Source organism: Fukomys damarensis, unplaced genomic scaffold, assembly GCF_012274545.1.
Source record: "Fukomys damarensis isolate Sample0158 unplaced genomic scaffold, DMR_v1.0_HiC HiC_scaffold_24, whole genome shotgun sequence".
In the NCBI taxonomy this organism is placed as follows: Eukaryota; Metazoa; Chordata; class Mammalia; order Rodentia; family Bathyergidae; genus Fukomys; species Fukomys damarensis.
The window spans coordinates 51311374-51328747 of record NW_022900936.1 but is presented as its reverse complement, the minus strand read 5'-3'; the positions used below and the strand labels follow the sequence as shown (position 1 = coordinate 51328747).

The 17374-nt window shown below is 36.5% G+C and overlaps 1 long non-coding RNA gene across 1 annotated transcript in view; it reads left to right on the top strand.

Moving 5' to 3' along the window:
* The window catches only part of LOC117283257, a 94900-nt gene that overhangs the window by 69123 nt on the left and 8403 nt on the right, over positions 1-17374 (top strand). The window contains exon 2 of the long non-coding RNA XR_004514241.1: positions 13328-13402. This is a non-coding gene — a long non-coding RNA (uncharacterized LOC117283257). The remainder of the gene's footprint in view (positions 1-13327; positions 13403-17374) is intronic.

Sequence of the window (17374 nt, the reverse complement as noted above, 5' to 3'; positions counted from 1 at the left end):
AAAAAAAAAAAAAAAAAAAAGAGAGAGAGAGAGAACCAAGACATATCATGTAAAGGAACAAGATCCCAATGATGAATGTAACTGTACTGTATACCAAAGCAGTACCATAAACTCAATGGAAAACAAACAAAGTATAACATTGACTCTTACCTCAATGTCTAGGCTGCCAACTGGCCATCTAAATTTCAGATTTACCAGCTCCTACAACTGCATGAGCCAATTCCTTAAAATTAATCTCTCACTCTTTTAAATTTTTTATTTGTTTTTTGTTTATTTACTATTGGGGATTGACTCTAGGGCCTCACAGGTGCTCAAAGGTGTTCATATCTTTAGACTAAGTATCACTTTCTTTTTCATTCTTTTTTTGGAGCTGTGCTGGGGGGACAGTGTCTTACTATATTGCCTTGAACTTGTGCTCCTCCTGTCCCAAAATCCCGTGTAGCTGGTATTACAGGCACGTGCCTCCTTGTTCAGCTCTCCCCCGCACCTCTCTTTCTCCCTGCCCCCCCGCTCTTTCCTTTCCTTCTTTTCTCTTTCTTTCTCCCCGCTCATGAATGAAAGCATTCATGGTTCTGTTCCTCTGGAGAACACCAATTAATCATTTCTTCCCATAGTCTCTCTAGCCCTCAGGGTGATAGCACCTTCTTTCAGCAGTCTTCTCTCAGGAGAAGGTAGACCCATTTCTTCAGCAGTAAGTAAGGAGAGAATCTCAAGAAAATCTTAGAAAAAATAGGTTGTATTGCTATGCAATTTTCTGTTTCTGCCAACTTAAGAAATAAAACATAAAAATTACAAAATTATTGGGTGGAGCAATACTGTGAATGAGCAATTCGTGACAGGACTTGGTGACTTTGGGTATGGAGTGAGGGAGGTAGGTGATTGAGGCTGGGACTGAGTGTGAAGGCTTGAACTGGTGTTTGCTTCTGTTTGAGAGGGTGGGACTAAGTGTTGTAAAGTGCAGGTGAGTGGGACTCGGTTTACTATGTGTGATTAAAAATGTGGTCAACATTTAAATTAAAAATTATTGCAATAAAAGTCACTCACTAATCCCTCTCACGTCAAACACAAATCATTCTTGTCACTTTCTGAAGTAGTTCTGGAGGTTCTTTCTTGTGAATGTCATTAGCTGCACTGTCATGGCTGCCTCAGTGTCCCAAATAAACTCAAAATGTTTACCTTTCATAGTCAGTTTGGCTTTGGGGAAGAGACAGAAGTCGGACAGTGCCAGAGCACTAATTGTAAGGTAAATGAGGACACATCATCATGTGTTTATGAGTCTGCCTTTTTGTTTGATGGTGTTTGGTAGCATTATTCACTGTAGTATTGATTATAATGCATTCATGAAGGAGAACTCCAGCATTGTTTCAGAAAATGGAAAGAATGGTGAGATAAGTGTGTTTGAAGCAAATCTGCGTATTTTAAGGGAGGTTAACGGTGGTGTGTCTTATACTGTAATGCATGTTTAAAATTTAAACATTCATGTGTATTTTGCTTTTTATTAATATTTTTTCTTATTTTTAGTTTTTTAAATTTTATTGGTCCATTTTAGTGTACATATTGATAACATTTATTGTAGGGAATTTGTACCTGTAGATGATATATCGTGCTTCTTTTTTTTTTTCCTAGTTCCTTCCTCACTCTTTACCCTTCTTTCTCTCCTTATTTACAAAAGCTTTGTTTCCCTTTTTCCACTTGTATTCTCTTTTTTCTTGTCCCTTTCTTCCTTTCCCTCTCAACCCTCCCTTGTTCGTCTTCCCACTTGAACATTTTCTTCCCATTTCCCAATATGTATTATACATTTTGGTCCTTATTTACACATTTGGTTTCTCACATAAGAGAAACAATTAAACATTTAAACATGTGTGTCTTATTTATTTTACTTAAGCATATTCGTGGTATATTTTGAACCACATAGGAACTTACAATTGAACATGGAAGTGTGTATGTGTGTACTTCACATGCATGGAACTGTGATTGAATCTGTACATGGGGTTGAGTGTTACTGTGCGTGCGGGCATGGGCTTGGCTATGAGTGTATGAGTGTACTTGTATGTGGGCCTGGGAGATGTGTGGGAGTGATGCAGCTGAGTCAGTGTGAGTGCATGCAGAGGAGAGTGACTGCTATTTACAGTGGGTGAGTGTGAGCGCGAGTGGCTGAGGAGTGGCACGGAGTGGGACTGTAAGACAGTGTGACCAGCTGTGAGGGGAACTATATGGAACGATGTGGGAGTAAGTGTGAATTGCCTGAGTATGCCTGGGGATGAGTGGGAATGAGTGTGAGTAGGTGTGAGTGGGGCTGGTTGTGCCTGGAAGTTTGTGTGACTGTGTGTGACAGAGAAGGTGGTGAGAATATGGAGTGTGAAGAGCACTAGGGCTTAACTACATGCCTGCGTGTGAAGGAGTGAGTTTATAAGGAACACAGTTGCCCCTGACTGAGTTCCTGTGCCTGTGAGTGAGCCTATGCAGAACTGGGTGGAAATCATTGGCACAACTGTTCAGAGGGTTAGAGTCTATGAGAGTGATAGGGTCTCATTGCACAGGGTGGCTGTGAATGATTGCGTGAGTGTGAGTGGGGCTGAGTAATTGCAAATGGAAGATACTGAGTGTAAACCATTGTGGGAGAGCAGGGGTTTGAGTGTGCATGATTCTGAGGGCAGGTGAGTGTGTGTTATTGTGTGTGTGAGTGGGACTGGGTTTGTCTGTTCCACATGCTGCTACCACTGAGAATAGGCAAGGAAATAGCTGAAAAAATTAGGCTTTTTGAGATTAAGAACACAGTGAAATTAGGATCAGCATCAAGGAAGCCGTTACCCAAGAAGGAGCCAAGAAGACATAATCATTGAAGAATAACTCAAAGAAGAAAAAAAAAATGGGGGATGTAACCTAGTGGCACCATGGCTGCCTGGCAAATGCAAGGTCCTGAGTTGATTCCTGGTTAAAAAAAAAAAACAAAACTTCAGAACAAGAGGACAAGGTAAGAGAACAAGTTTAGCTTTTATCCAGCAGCATAAGCACTTGGGCTCTAGCAGGTTAGAAAGTCAAATATTCCGGCACCAGGGAGAAACCTTCTTAGATGCTTCTCTCTAGAACATTGACTAATTGCAGGGCTTGGATCCCTCAGTGTTTATTTGTGAGACTAGGGGGTTAACTGAAGGCCCAGTGAAGGGAGCTGAAATCTTGACAAAATAATTGTTTAGCTAATTGAGCTTTTTACTGTAACTGTTCTCCCTTCAATATCCATTAAACTTCTTAAATTTCACTGGGCACATATAACAAAGTGGTTTGGTAAAGTGGCCTGGCCTTTGAAGCTTTTCTCTTCTTTAATCTTCCCCTACCTCTCCTTTCTCTTTCAGGGTCAATTACGTTATGGAAATAATCTTTTATAGTTAAAAATGAAAGGAAGATTATTTAAAGAAATTAAATTAAAAGCATACAGTTGTATTTACGTATCAATATTGTTTGCAGTTACTCATATGAAGATTATTTAAAGGGAAGATATGTGTTTCATATATAGTAAGTGACCTAAATAATGACACAGCTAATAGATAACATTTTACTAGGACAAAGGAATGCAATATAATTTATATCTTAATTTGTCAACGATAACCAATGATTAGTCAACTTTCATGACCATAAATGGACTTCCAATAGGGTTCCAAAGCTCTTCTGGAGAGAGGATTGATCCGTAGTGTTCATCAGATTCTTAAAGGTAACTCCGATGCATTTATGAAAAGCTCTTTTGAGAATTACTCCCCAGCATATGATTTTACTAAAGCTGCTTCTATTGCTTTTGGTGGAGCTGATTCCTTTGGAGGCCCATTGGCCTTAACTTTTGGTGGGTTTGTGTTACAGAAACTTGCAATAATATCAAAGAGTGGAAAAAGAAAAAAAGTGAAAATTTGCCAATTAGTCACATTAAAAGCAATATAAATAAATTCAATTTATCTGTATACATAATAATTTATGTTGTGCCAGTTTTCATAACAATTCATTCTTTAAACCATTCTACTTTTAGCACTTAGGTTTAGTCATTTGATTAACTTATTTTCAGGTATTGGTATGTCCATAATTTTGCTCACTTTAAATAATACTCAAAATCAAGAAAATTCCAACTCTTTTTTGAACCTTTTTTTCCCTATGTTGTGATTATGAAGAGGGAGTTGTGTCTTTTTAAATAGTATATAAGGGTAGATTCAGAGTTTTGGGGAGCCTGAAGTTTATATAATTTGGGGCTTCTCTTTCAGAAAACATCAAATATTATGAATTATTCTATAATTATTCTAGGGACTGTTCTGACCTTCAACAGATGAGGACCTCAGGAGCAAGGGGATTCATTAGCATCACCCCATGCAGATAAATTGAAAGCAGAACAAACCTATTTAACTCAAATGTTAGAGTAAGAGGTTAACTTTGTCCATTTTGCCTTAATTTGAAATTAGTCCAAATTTTAGAAAAGCCACCTGGCCAAATAACTTATTCAGTATTAGCTAGAGGTATTTTATACAAATTTAGACTATTCCTGAATCCTCAAGAATACAAGTGCCACAAGAATTTAATACTGAAAAGGCAGCTCAGGAAGAGCTGATTAATTTATAAATTCAAAAGACAAGGGCTGTAAAAAGAATTAAGACATGTCATCAGTGGAAACAAAGTCTCTCTAAATGAGGAAGGGTGGAGGGGTTGAAGGGAGGGCAGGGGAATGGGGGAAAAGTAAGAACCAAGATACATCATGTAAAGTTACAAATTCTCAATTATGAACTTAACTGTATTGTATCCCTAAAATGTACCAATAAGCTTAATGAGAAAAAAAAATCATTGTGTACTAATAAAAAGAAAAATAAGGCAAGAGAAAATTAACTAGAAATCTATTCCTGTGATACGGTCAAAGGAGTATCCTGAGTTAGGAAGAAAAGACTATATAAAAGCTTAGTTCTGAAAGGTGGGTTTCTGCTGTAGGAAGAGAGCTACTTTCATACTCATTGGATCTGAACAAAGTTTTAAGGAGAAAACCAATGTTTTCATGGAATAGTCACTGGATATAATGTTTCTAAAATAGTTTTGAATGTGATGAAATCCAGAATGATTGAACAAGAAAGAATGAGGGCATTCATCTGGAAAAAAAAAGTTATATAGTAACAAATATCAGTATGCACATACAAATAAAATTTCCAAAAGTGCCATTAATGATATTCCAGAATGATTGAACAAGAAATAATGAGGGCATTCATCTGGAAAAAAAAATGTTATATAGTAACAAATATCAGTATGCACATACAAATAAAATTTCCAAAAGTGCCATTAATGATTTCATTTGATAATGAATTTTTAGGTTGCTAAGAATTCTGAATTTATTGAAGAAATTCTTTATTGCTACAAAAGAAAGCTTGCCCAGCTTTGGGAAGCAACAAACTTAGGAGAAAAAATATAATCTTTAAGGTCAAGGTCAAAACATTTTATTTCTTCTGCTGATTCACTACATAATGTCTGGAAAGGAGCCAGTCAATTAAAAATACAGCTAGAGAGAACCCTTCAGGGAAAAGACATATCACTAGCAGTCCCTGAAAAGTGTTCTCTTTTTCTCCCTTTCTCCCCAAGTGATAAATAAACTCTGACTACCTCTGTGTCAAAAAAAGTTTACATATTCACTAGTGAAATGTAGAAGGGCATCTTTTGAACATCATAGCACCCAATTATTCTCGTAGAAAATGATTTTATTTTTGTATTGCATACTGTAAAAAGATGTCTCCTTTAGTGTGCCTGTTCTTTCTGTGTGCCCAAATAACTGTATCAGGAGTATTATTCAAAATTCTGACTTAGATTTCATTAGGCTTTGTGGCTAAACACATCTGAGCTGATGCATAATGTAATGATGTTAATGTGGTGACACAAGAAATAATACTAAAAAGAGGGCCTCACCCAGGCTATGCTTTTCATTGCTGTACATACATACATACATATGCGTGTGTGTACCTATATTTTGTGGGAAAATGTGGGTTTAATCAGCATGGTCTTTGTGTAAAGCATTCATGAAATTTTTCTCCAATATATTTGGACTCTGGTAGTACTGAATTCCATTGTATAGACCTTTTATATCTGAGTAAGATATGCACATAATTCTAGCTAATTACTTATGAGCAAAGAGAACTATTGTTTCTCTCGGGATGACTGAAAGTCTCACTAGAGCTCTCTTCTGAGACTGTAAAATATTGTCCATTCTATAAAGCTGAGTTAGGATAAGAAGAGCTGCAGGCTGACTTGTTATGGGCAGGTAATATGAGTGAGAAATGAATCTCTTTTGTTTAAATCATCAAAACTTTAGGATCTTATTGCTGAAATATTCTCTAACCTATTCAGATTTGTACTGTCTGAAATTAAGGACAGATTTAAGGACAATTTTCTAAAAGCATAAGTCTAGTGACAGGTTAGGGAAAACAAATACCATTAGATATTTGAAGTTCTTCTATCTCTAAAAATCCAGGGGAGTTACTTTATTTTTTATAATTTCTATTTTGGTGTTTGATAGGCACTCCAAAGATATAATTTTAAAGGAATCTAAGTTGAATAATTCACTTGGAAAATTTACTTATGCCTCTAGACATGTTCAACAACCATGTTAAGTAACAAAAGCTGTTCCTACTTCCTTGAGATATTTCATAGTGCTAGATTTTCTTAACAGAGTTAAAATTTCAGCTAAATATAACTTTGATTTATTATATATATATATATGAATACCATGAAACTTGATGGGTGTTGGTTTTTTAGGAGGCACTGGACATATTTCATTGGGTACAGCTAAAGCGACTGTAAAATGTTTTCGAGGATGCCTAAACATGCTGAATTTTTGGCAGAATACAGATGACTCTTAATTTTCCAGTGTTGCTCCTTTGAGGCAGAAGCCAAGTGTTACATTGTTTTAGCCAAGTTTCTTGAAACATCAGCCTATAATTTCTTTCCCTGTTTTCTGACACTATTACTCACTGTCATAAGGTTTTAGTCATCAGTTCCACATGAAACCTGCAGTGGAAAACGTTTCTCATTTATTCCAAATCACTGAGTTCTTTGAATACGTTTCAGTCTTATATTTTTTCCTTAAGGCTGCAGAAACTGGCTATGGTGGCTAATTTTGTGTCTACTTGGTCCCAGGATGCTCATATATTTGGCTAAACATTATTTCTGAGTGTGCCTGTGAGGTTGTTCCCAGATGAGATTAACATTTGAATCGGTAGACTGAATTAAGTAGATTGCCCTCTTCAATGTGGGTATGCATCAGACAATCCATTGACAACCTGAATAGAATAAAAACTGAAAAGAGGGAGAATTCTGTCTAAAGGACTGGGCTAGAATATTTGTTTCTCTTGCCCTTGGAGGAGAGTTCACTGCTGCAATGAGTTTTTTAGGCCTTTAGGGTAAAACTGGAACTACAGCAATTTCTGGGTCTTCAGAGGGTGGATTGTACATTATGACACATCTCAGCTTCCAAAATCACATGAATTAATTTCTCAAACTAATTATCTATCTATCTATCTATCTATCTATTATCTATCTACCTATCTATCTATCCATCCATCTATCATCTGTCTATCCTCTACTTAACCTGTCCCACTCTGTTTCTCTGGAAAACCCTGACTAATAACACTAACCAAGTACTTTCTTTCTGAAACTTTCCTACCTTTATCCATGATACCAGTCTAACTTGGAGGTTTTTTCTTTTCTTTTTTTTTCCTACAGGAATCTTCTTTGTATCCCTGAGCTCCTCTTTCTTTACTTATCATTTAGGTATTGATTAGTCTTATCTTTTCAGTCTACAACTTATACAGTAACGATTCTCAGTGTTTTGTCTCCACCTCTAAACTCAGCCGTGACACAAGAACCATATAAAAAATATTCACTTTTCTCTACTTATATTAATATTTTCTTTGGGGTTCCTATATGATCTTCCCCTCCTCAAAAAATCTGCTCAAAGCCTGTATTTTTTAATAATTCCATTTTTGATTAATAAAGTATCCATCTGCTGAGCTATTAAATCAGAAACATGAGAGTAAACATAGGTCCTTCACATATAAGTGTTTAATTCCTACTCTGATTTCTTAAATATTTCTTGAATTTACCTTTCCTTATATATTCTTGTTAAAGCTGCCATATTTCTTGCTTCTTTTATTCCTAAAAATTAATGTTGTAGTTTCCTAACCAATTCTCTTTCCTGCTGCTTTAGCTTTCAATTTATCTTCCACAAGAGTGCCAGAATAATCTTTTCAAAGACAAATCAGAACACTTTACTCCTTTAAGCAAAACCCATTAGTGGCTCTTCATTGATTTAGGATTATATTCCAAATTCTTTTATATGGCTTTTTATACCCTTAAAGTGATAAGCATCCTACATTTTCATTTGTAGCTTGGTACACTCTAGAGTGTTCTTCTTCCTCCTTGCTTATAGAGAGGGGGGTTAAACCCCATTTCAGGAAAATATATTACAATATTCCTCCCTGAAAAAAAAAGAATCAAATACTTCCAAATAAAAGATGCCCAAAATTTGAGAGATCCTAATGGAAAAGCTGAGTTTCTTCATGTTACCTTATAGTAAGTCTGTTTAGTCCACTTGTGCTGCTGTAACTATAACAAAATCCTCAGACTGGGTGAGGAGCAGCAATTTATTTTTTCACAGTTCTGGGTGCTGACAATCCAGGAGCAGGGCCTGGTAGGATTGCTTTTCTGGTGAGGGCTGGTGTCTGCTTACAGGATGGTATGGTGTCGCTGTATCTTCCAGGGAGGGGAAATACTATGTCCTCACATGAGGAGGAGCAGGTGAGCCAAGTGCTGTGGGAAACCTCTTAACTAAGGTCTTAATCTCATTTATGAAAGAGAAGCCATCATGGCTCTTAAAGGTCTTATCACTTAAAATCATCATAGTGGCGACACCAGAACACATTCAAGCATAGTAAAGTCATCAGCATCTAAGTTGTGCTGTTCCACAGCTTTCAGTTAATTTCCTTTTGCCTTACTCTTAGAAATGAATAGACAGCCAAGTATTGTGAATTTTTGAGAGAATCTTCTAGAAGAAAAAATAAGTGGTAAAAAGGATAAGAAAGCATTAAAAAACCTATTATTAATATTCTTTGAAAAATAAGATCACTTTAAAACAAAGAACAGAATTCTATTGAAAAGTAACAGTGGGAGATGAAGAGCTCTGAAAAATTAAAAATAAGACAGCTAAGAATGAAAGCAAATCAATAAAAGAATTTTGTGTTTTAAATATTATTTTGGGGGGGTTGTGTTTGGCAGCTAACAAAGTAAATGCTTCACTTCTATTTATCTGTACCAACTGCATATTTTGTGTATCAGAAAAAGAAATTCTAGGTCATCAGATTTTATATCTATAATTTTGATTTCTAGCTCTCAGCCCCATGTTCCAAATGAAATTCTTGAGAAAATATTTTGTAGTTGATTTTGTGTATTTGATTTACTATCCAGATTATAAACTTCCAGAAAGTAAAAGTCAAACTTCTTTTGCTTTTTACCTAGATTTTAAAGGCCCTGCACATTTTGGGACCTTATCAAATGCTGTAAGAAATCCTTTTAAAAATATTTTTAAGTATTCCAAACATCTCTAAATCTTGTGTACAGCAGAAGAAGCAAGAAAGAGGTGTCCAAATAAATGTTAAGTATATTATAGTAAATCTACTATAAAAATAAGAAACAAAATTGCTATTTTTGAGTTACATACTAGCAGTAAGTTAAATTAGGAAAAATAAAACACTATTTCAAAGTGAAGGCAATGGAAGTATTTGGAAAGATTAATGTACTTAGCAAGCTATTCATGATGCTTACTGAATAGAGCAGTACAAGTATCCTGGGTTTCTTTAGTATCATACAACAAATAATTACCAGTGTCTAACTCTATGTTAACTTTCATAAAGATGGATTGAGATGAAAAGATGTGGAAATAAACAACTATTCACTGTAAAAGTTCACTGATTCAATCCCTTTGTGAGCCTCACTTTCCCACTTTTGCATCCTCTGCTTAGGCATGGTGATTTAATTCTGAAGCCTTCAGATTCAGTTTCTCTAGAAGATAAATCTACCTTTTAGAGAAAAGTGAATGGTGAGAGTAGGGTGGGCAAGTGATAACCACCAAAGCTGTAAGGGGTCACCGGGAAAGGCACGTAGAGGGTTTCAATTAACACCTCTGGTTTCAATCATATACCCTACTCCTACTCTACAGTATTCTGACTTTCCAAATTGGAGTCCTTCTTGGGTCAGTAAGGCCAGCTGACTTGTTTTCAAAGGTAGCCTCCTTTGCAGAACTCTCAGATCATAACTTCTTTCATATGTTATCTGTTATTGATCCCACTTCTGTTTTCTATCTTTAAAAAACTTCCTGAAAACTCTAACTTTTGTGGTTTTCTGTCTGATTTATTTCCTCCCAGAGCTTCTATTGTTTATTTTTTAGTTTCTAGATTTTGTCCTTGATTTATGGACAGTATATATGTATATACATATATCATTATATATCATTATTATATATAATTATCTCAAATAAATATTTTTGCCTTGAACACATTCATTTTAAATTCATAAATTTATTATGCTTTTATCTGCCAATTTCTTTGGCATATACATTAGTTATTGTTTGTTTTATAAATACTTTCTGCCTCTTATTCCTTCTAAAGCAGAGATACCTTCAATTTGTCCTTTCTGGACACTATAAATGCAGCGTAAGGCCCTGCTTCTGTAGAATACAACCTATGGATGAACTAGAAATTATCTTTCTTTAGGAATTTTGAAAAAAAATTGAAAATACATTATTCTCCCCTTATATGTGAGTTGTGCTTTCCATGGTTTTAGTTACCTGTGGTAAATTTTGGCTTGAAAATGTTAAATGGGAAACTCCAGAAATAAATACCTCATGAGTTTTAAATTGCACTGTATTCTGGGTAGCATGAGGAAATCTCATGTTGTCTTGCTCTGTCCTCACTATTACTTGAGTGACTCCTTTGCTCAGTGTATCTATGCTGTATATGCTACCTACCCATTTGTCACCCAGCTTCCTCTGTTGTCAGATTCACTGTCACAGTAATGGCAATGCTCATATATAGGGCTTGGTAAGTCAGTGGTTTCCGGCATCCCCTGGGATCCTTGAAACACATCTCCTGTGGATAAGAGGGCACTACTTTATAACTCATCATGAAAGGTATTCTGTATAAGCAAACTCTTTTACTAGATTTCAAAGAATTATTTTCATGTAAAGATAAAACAATAGAAGCTTTTAAATTTCCACTCGATCTTTTTAATGTCTAACATTACTAAGGAATGAGTTCCTTTTTCCCCTTTCTTTCTGTATAGATATATAAAAGACTTCCTTCAATGTCCAGCTTTTGTTGACTTTGTTTTATTTTTAAAAATTATTTATTCTCCATGCATGGGTAAATCTACCCTTTTTGTGAACGCAGTAAATCCATCTACTCTTCCCTGTAGCCTTTCTTTTCTTGCTCATACCTGTTCTTCACATTGCCACTATAATGTTGGTTAAAAACAGTTATAATTATAATCTGACAGCAGAGACTCTTACCCTGAAATCATCCTCACTTGGCAAAGTTCAGAATTTTGTGAAACCTTTGAATTACAGGCCCCCAAAATAATGTTTACATCTATGCCACCCTCAACTAAAAATTACTATATCTAGGGTTAAACTGATAAATAATGAAAATAGCTGATGATCTCAATGCACATACCCACAGGAATTCTTCATTATTTTTCTGGGAATGTGGAAATAGTATCTGTGATCGATTGCTCTTCTCTTCTACCCACATACGGGTGGGAAAAAATAATAGTTATTGAAGTGCCTATCAAAATGAACTACAAATATATTCACTAGAAAACAGGTTGTTAAAATGGACCAGGCATAAATATATTTTGCATATCACAAACATGCCTAAATGAAGAAAAGCTCTGAAAGGGCAGATAGCTATTTTTCAAGTATGTATGACCAATGTGGCACTTTTTGATATCTTAGTCATTCAAATGCCTTGAAATGCCATACCTACCTGTGTAATTTGGGGTCACTGCTTTTAAACAGAGTCAGTGAGTCTAGAAATTTCTACCCCACTCAGAACAATCACGCTTTGACTTTTTCCTATTTGTGCAATTACCAAGATTTCACCTCATTTAACACTTTTATGTTTATGCACATGAATATTTACTGGGAAATAGACCTAGGTATTAAAAAAAAAGTCATTTAGCTTTCTTGACTTCATCAGGTTGTTTGTGGAGAGGCTATTTCACTAACACACTAGCTACAAATCAAACAGATGTGACACCTTTTTATATTATCAGGCAACATAGTGAAGAAAAAAATGAAATGGAGTTTGTGAACTTTATTACTCAAGGTGACAAGTTAATACGTGGGTGATGGTGTGCAGCTCCCAAATGAGATTCGTGGCATCCTAAGAACTGAGTAAAATATCTAAAGAGAAAGAAATGCTTCCATGCCACAGACAACTCATTGGCTGTCACTAAGAAGTTAGATTGGAAACTTGTTAAGTCCGCAGTCGTTTGAAGACCATAAAGTGTGTGAATTGGGGCACAGGGAGAGACTGTGTGTGCATGAAGAATTTTAATGACTGAAAAGTTTCTTTTTTTTATTAATTTTAGCATAGGGAGGGCAGTGAGCTAAGGGAGTTATCAATCTTTCAGATGTCTTTTTCTTCCCCCCTACAAAGGCAGTGAATGGTTGATTTGTTATCGGCATCATAGGGCAGGGAACCAAAAAATAGAATAAAACGAAAATGACTTTATAGTTGTTGTTATTCCTGGGAATATCTGCACCCTTGCCAGCATTTGTATTTCTGGTCTCTGCACCCTGGCTGTCGGTCATTCGGAAAGAAGTGCTTATTGAATGGGACAGATCTGCTCCTGTAGCTTCGGTGGGGCTGCTTCAAGACCTACTATACTCATCATTCAAGGCTGTGTACTGCTTCTTTGCACACAAGACAGGGGAATTACATTTTTTGCTGGCTAAGAAAGGAGAGAGATGAGTTACCTAAAGTGTTGATTCATTATAAACTCCTTCAGCATTGGCATAATGTCAGAAGAGGATCACTGAAGACTAAGCCAATCATTTCAAATTGTCTATTGGAGCCTTGTCGGTACTGCTGTGTTACACTAGATGGTGCAGGTGAAGCCCGAATAAACTATAACCAATTGATTCTCTGATTTAATGAACAAACCATTTCTGTTGTGGTCTGGACGAATGGTTTTTCTGTGTTAATTTCCATGTACAATTTGGAAGAAATATATGTGTACCTTGTATTCTCATCTCATATTTCCATAGGCGTCTTAGAAGTATTGGAAACTTTTGAAATTCTTTCTGAAACCAGATATTGAAGATCACACTGTTTATTTTAAAGTGAGTATTCTCAGTTTAAATTTGTTTATATTTTAACCTTTTTGTCTCAAAAATATAAAATAATATATTTTGTTCCTAAACTAGGGTCACTGACTGGAAACTTACAGCTGTCCACTTGGCCTAGGATTCTAGCCTTTTTTTCTGAGAAGGTAGTGCCGTGTAGATCTACAATATTACCATTTTTGCCAGATTAGGCTTCCATTCATTTTTTTAAAAGTTACTTAGTAATGAAAGATAAGAATTTAAATTTAAAAGCTTCTATCCTATTACATCAGTGAGCAAAATGACCTTAAACGGGACATTTAATTGAATTAGGGAAAATATTTGACTGTCTGTTGTTTGTCAAATTCTATGACAGACATTGGGGAGAAAAAGGCAAGTATTATAACATCCAAAAAAGTAAGTAAAGATATTTAATAAACAACTTTAATTTAACATGGTAAGTACTGCGACAGACAATTTGGTTCTGTGATTTCAGTATCTGTAGGTTTCTGATTCCATTAATCTCATCTGCCAAAACATTTTATGGTAGTGAGGAAATACCACTTTCATGCACCATTGGAAATTACTGTTTATCAACTTGTCATTTATTTGGATAATTTTAGTAGATACTGCCTAACAGACAATATTGAGGGATAATAAAACTCTTTTTAGCAGAGCACTCCTTTGCCCTGCAGACCATAAAGATATTCATAAAGTTTAATGCATGGTGCATACTTAGCCACCTATATATCTGGTCTTTTTTTTTATCTTACTGAGTTTATTGGTGCTTTTTAAATATGCAGTACAGTTTGGTCTTTTTTTTTTAACTTTTATTAGCACTTGTTTGTAGTATATAGTGATCACATTCACTGTAGGGTATTGGTACATGTACATAACACATTTTAATTAGTGTCCCCTTCCTCCTACCCCACATCTGGTCTTTCATTGAAGGATTAAATAACTGGTTTATATAGGATCTAGTACTAATGTGAGTCCTCTGTGATTCATTTTGTTACTCTCTTCCTTATGCCTTTTTTTTGAAACGGTCTCACTATGTGGTTCAGACTGACCTGGAACTCACTATGTAACCCAGGCTGGTCTTGAACCCACAGCGATTCTCCTGCCTCAGCCTCCCCAGTGCTGGAATTACAGGCATGCATCACCACACCTGGCATTATGCCTTTTATTCTTAAATGAAAATATTTACTGTATACAAACCAAAAACTCACTATGTAACCCAGGCTGGTCTTGAACTCACAGCGATTCTCCTGCCTCAGCCTCCCCAGTGCTGGAATTACAGGCATGCAATCACCACACCTGGCATTATGCCTTTTATTCTTAAATGAAAATATTTACTGTATACAAACCAAATTGCTCCACGGGTTTTTAGAAAAGGACTTATGTCTAGACTTTTATTTGCTTCTTATCCCAAAGATGAATTTTAATTTATCTGATCTTTTTTTCCTGAGACTTTTTGAGTTTTATTTTTCACCAGTTAGGAATAATCAATTGTGTGTGAGAACTCAGAAAGTTCCTCTATTTTAGAGCTCTGAAGGAAAGGGCAAGAAAGGAAGAATTAGAATGTCATACGCTCTTGTCTATGTGTCTCACATGTATTTTATTTATAACTATGGCATTAAGAGCTAGCACTCACATCCAAAGCTCTGCTCAAGGACAACTTCCACAGCCATCCTCCTGTAATCCACAAAGAAACTCCTAAGTTTTCACCTGCTTGTCCTCACAGCTGGTCATTTTGTTCTGCTATGGTATAACACCCACAGGGCCTCTCTCTGGTGCTTGTGTTGGCTCTACTCTCTCGCTCATCAACTATGAGCCTGAGGTACCTCATCCTCTTGTCCAACCCCTTAATGACATAAATGGAAACCATGGAATATGTTGTCCTCAACTGTGACCCAACAGAAGGGCACCGTGATGGCAGAGAGAGGAACTACAGTGAAAGAAATCTTGAGATAGAGAAGAATCTCACACTGAGATGCTAGAAATTTTCTGAAACTGGACGCAACTTGTGTTTCTTTGGTTAAACACCCTTGGGACTTGAGTGAGGGATAGCGAATAACTTGAAATGATAGGAATTGCCATGACCTTAATGACATTTTAAAATCTGAGTTCTTGATACATATTTCAACTGCATGATATTCTAAGTATTTTAGTATTTTTCCAGATGATTTTCTTTATTAGTACATGTTTGCAGTAATGATATTTACGATCCTCGTGTGGAGGTGGTACATGTAACAACAAATTTTAAGTCATTTTTCATCCCCTTTCATCTCCTCCTTCCCATCGCTATACCTCTCAATCACCTTCCTCTTTGACAAAGATCTATAATATCTTCCTATTTGCTGAGTTTACAGATTGATTTCTCCAGAGTAAACAGCCTTTGTCCCCTAAGCAGAGCTCAGGTAGTTTAGTCATCTTAACTGTGGAGAGCCAGTAAAATTCGCAATCTCCTTGGAGGATATTTAAAAATACATTAAGCAAAATTATATCACCTTAAATACGTGGAATTTAAACACTTGAGATCGGACCGGCCAAACTTTCCTATGCCTTGGAGAATTGCAATGATTCTTATAAGTGCAGACAAAAGTAGGTCTCTCTTGGAGGCAGATTTCTGTGAGTTCATCATGGACTTTCGTCCAGCAATCCTTAGTGAAGCTAAGTGGAACTGCTGCGGTGAGGCCAGAGGAGGGCACCAAATCATCACGATTGATAAAACAGTGAAGCTGAGCATTTGCAGAAGGCACAGCCATCAGGCCTGTGAAAGCTGTGTGTGCGCTGTGAACATTTTGCGAGGAAAACATATTGAAGTTTCTTTGTTTACGGAATCACCATTAACCCAAAAACCAGCACCACAGCTTCAGTGGCCGCTCACAGGCTCAGAGCGGGAAAGCGGCAACTGGAAGGATCTGTGTTTGCCGACATGTCAGGAAGCTTCCGCCCTCCTCCCCACACCTTCCGTTTTGCGCTCATTCCCATCTCTTCCTAATTTCACTCACCCTATGGGGAAGGGACACAAACTGCCTTGTTCTTGGAAGGTGGGAGCTCGGGGGTGGATGTTTCTCTCTAAGGCAGTGAATTGATTGGCAGTTATCCAGACTTAATTGTTCTTGATCGGTAGCTGAAGAATTTATTTGTTCTTCAGGGAATGGGGTTACATTGACCTCATTTAATATTCTTTTTCATTCTTGGCCATTTAGATAAGATGGCTTCCTTTGCCATATTTCCAAAGCAGGTTTTCTATGCTGAAGATAACTTCTAAAACAGTTCCACCACAGTTGTATGAAAAAAAGGCGGGTTTCATGTTTGTTGGGAGTTACTATCCTTTTGCTTACATTTCTTATTTAGAGTTGATTTATTTTATTGTAGGGGGCAAAGGGCCAGGGCAAGGAATTGGACTGTCCATTGAAGGAGAATCTGGGTATATACCTTGTTCTTTTCCAATGCATGACAGATTCTAAGTCTTTTGGCAAATACGCTTGAATACCAAAATTGATTAATTAAGAGCATGTAAACTCTAGACTCATTTAAGCTCAAAACTCTCCATTGTCACGTTGGTTCTCCTTTTCAACTTTCTATATGGTTTATGGATATTTCAAAATATTCTTAGACTATCCCTTTTTGCAAGGTGAACACTGTGCTTTTTTCCCATCATGAAGGCTCATGACAAGCAAGTCAGTGTACCAGAACAGCTCTGTCTAGGGAGACAGAAGCTATGAGGGTCCACCTAAATGTTGTCTCTTCATGTGGCAACTTTATTTTTCCAGTGCTAAAGATTGAACCCCGGGCCCTTTGCACTAAGCTCCACCCCCTTTGTAAAATTCTGAGATATTGCTTGAAAAATCAATAAACTGCCCAGGCTAGGCTTGAACTTATGATCCTCCTGTTTCAGGCTCCCCAAGTGCTAGGATTACAGGCACACCACATCGGGTTTTTGCACTAGTATTTTAATATAGTATTTAAGGACTAAGATTC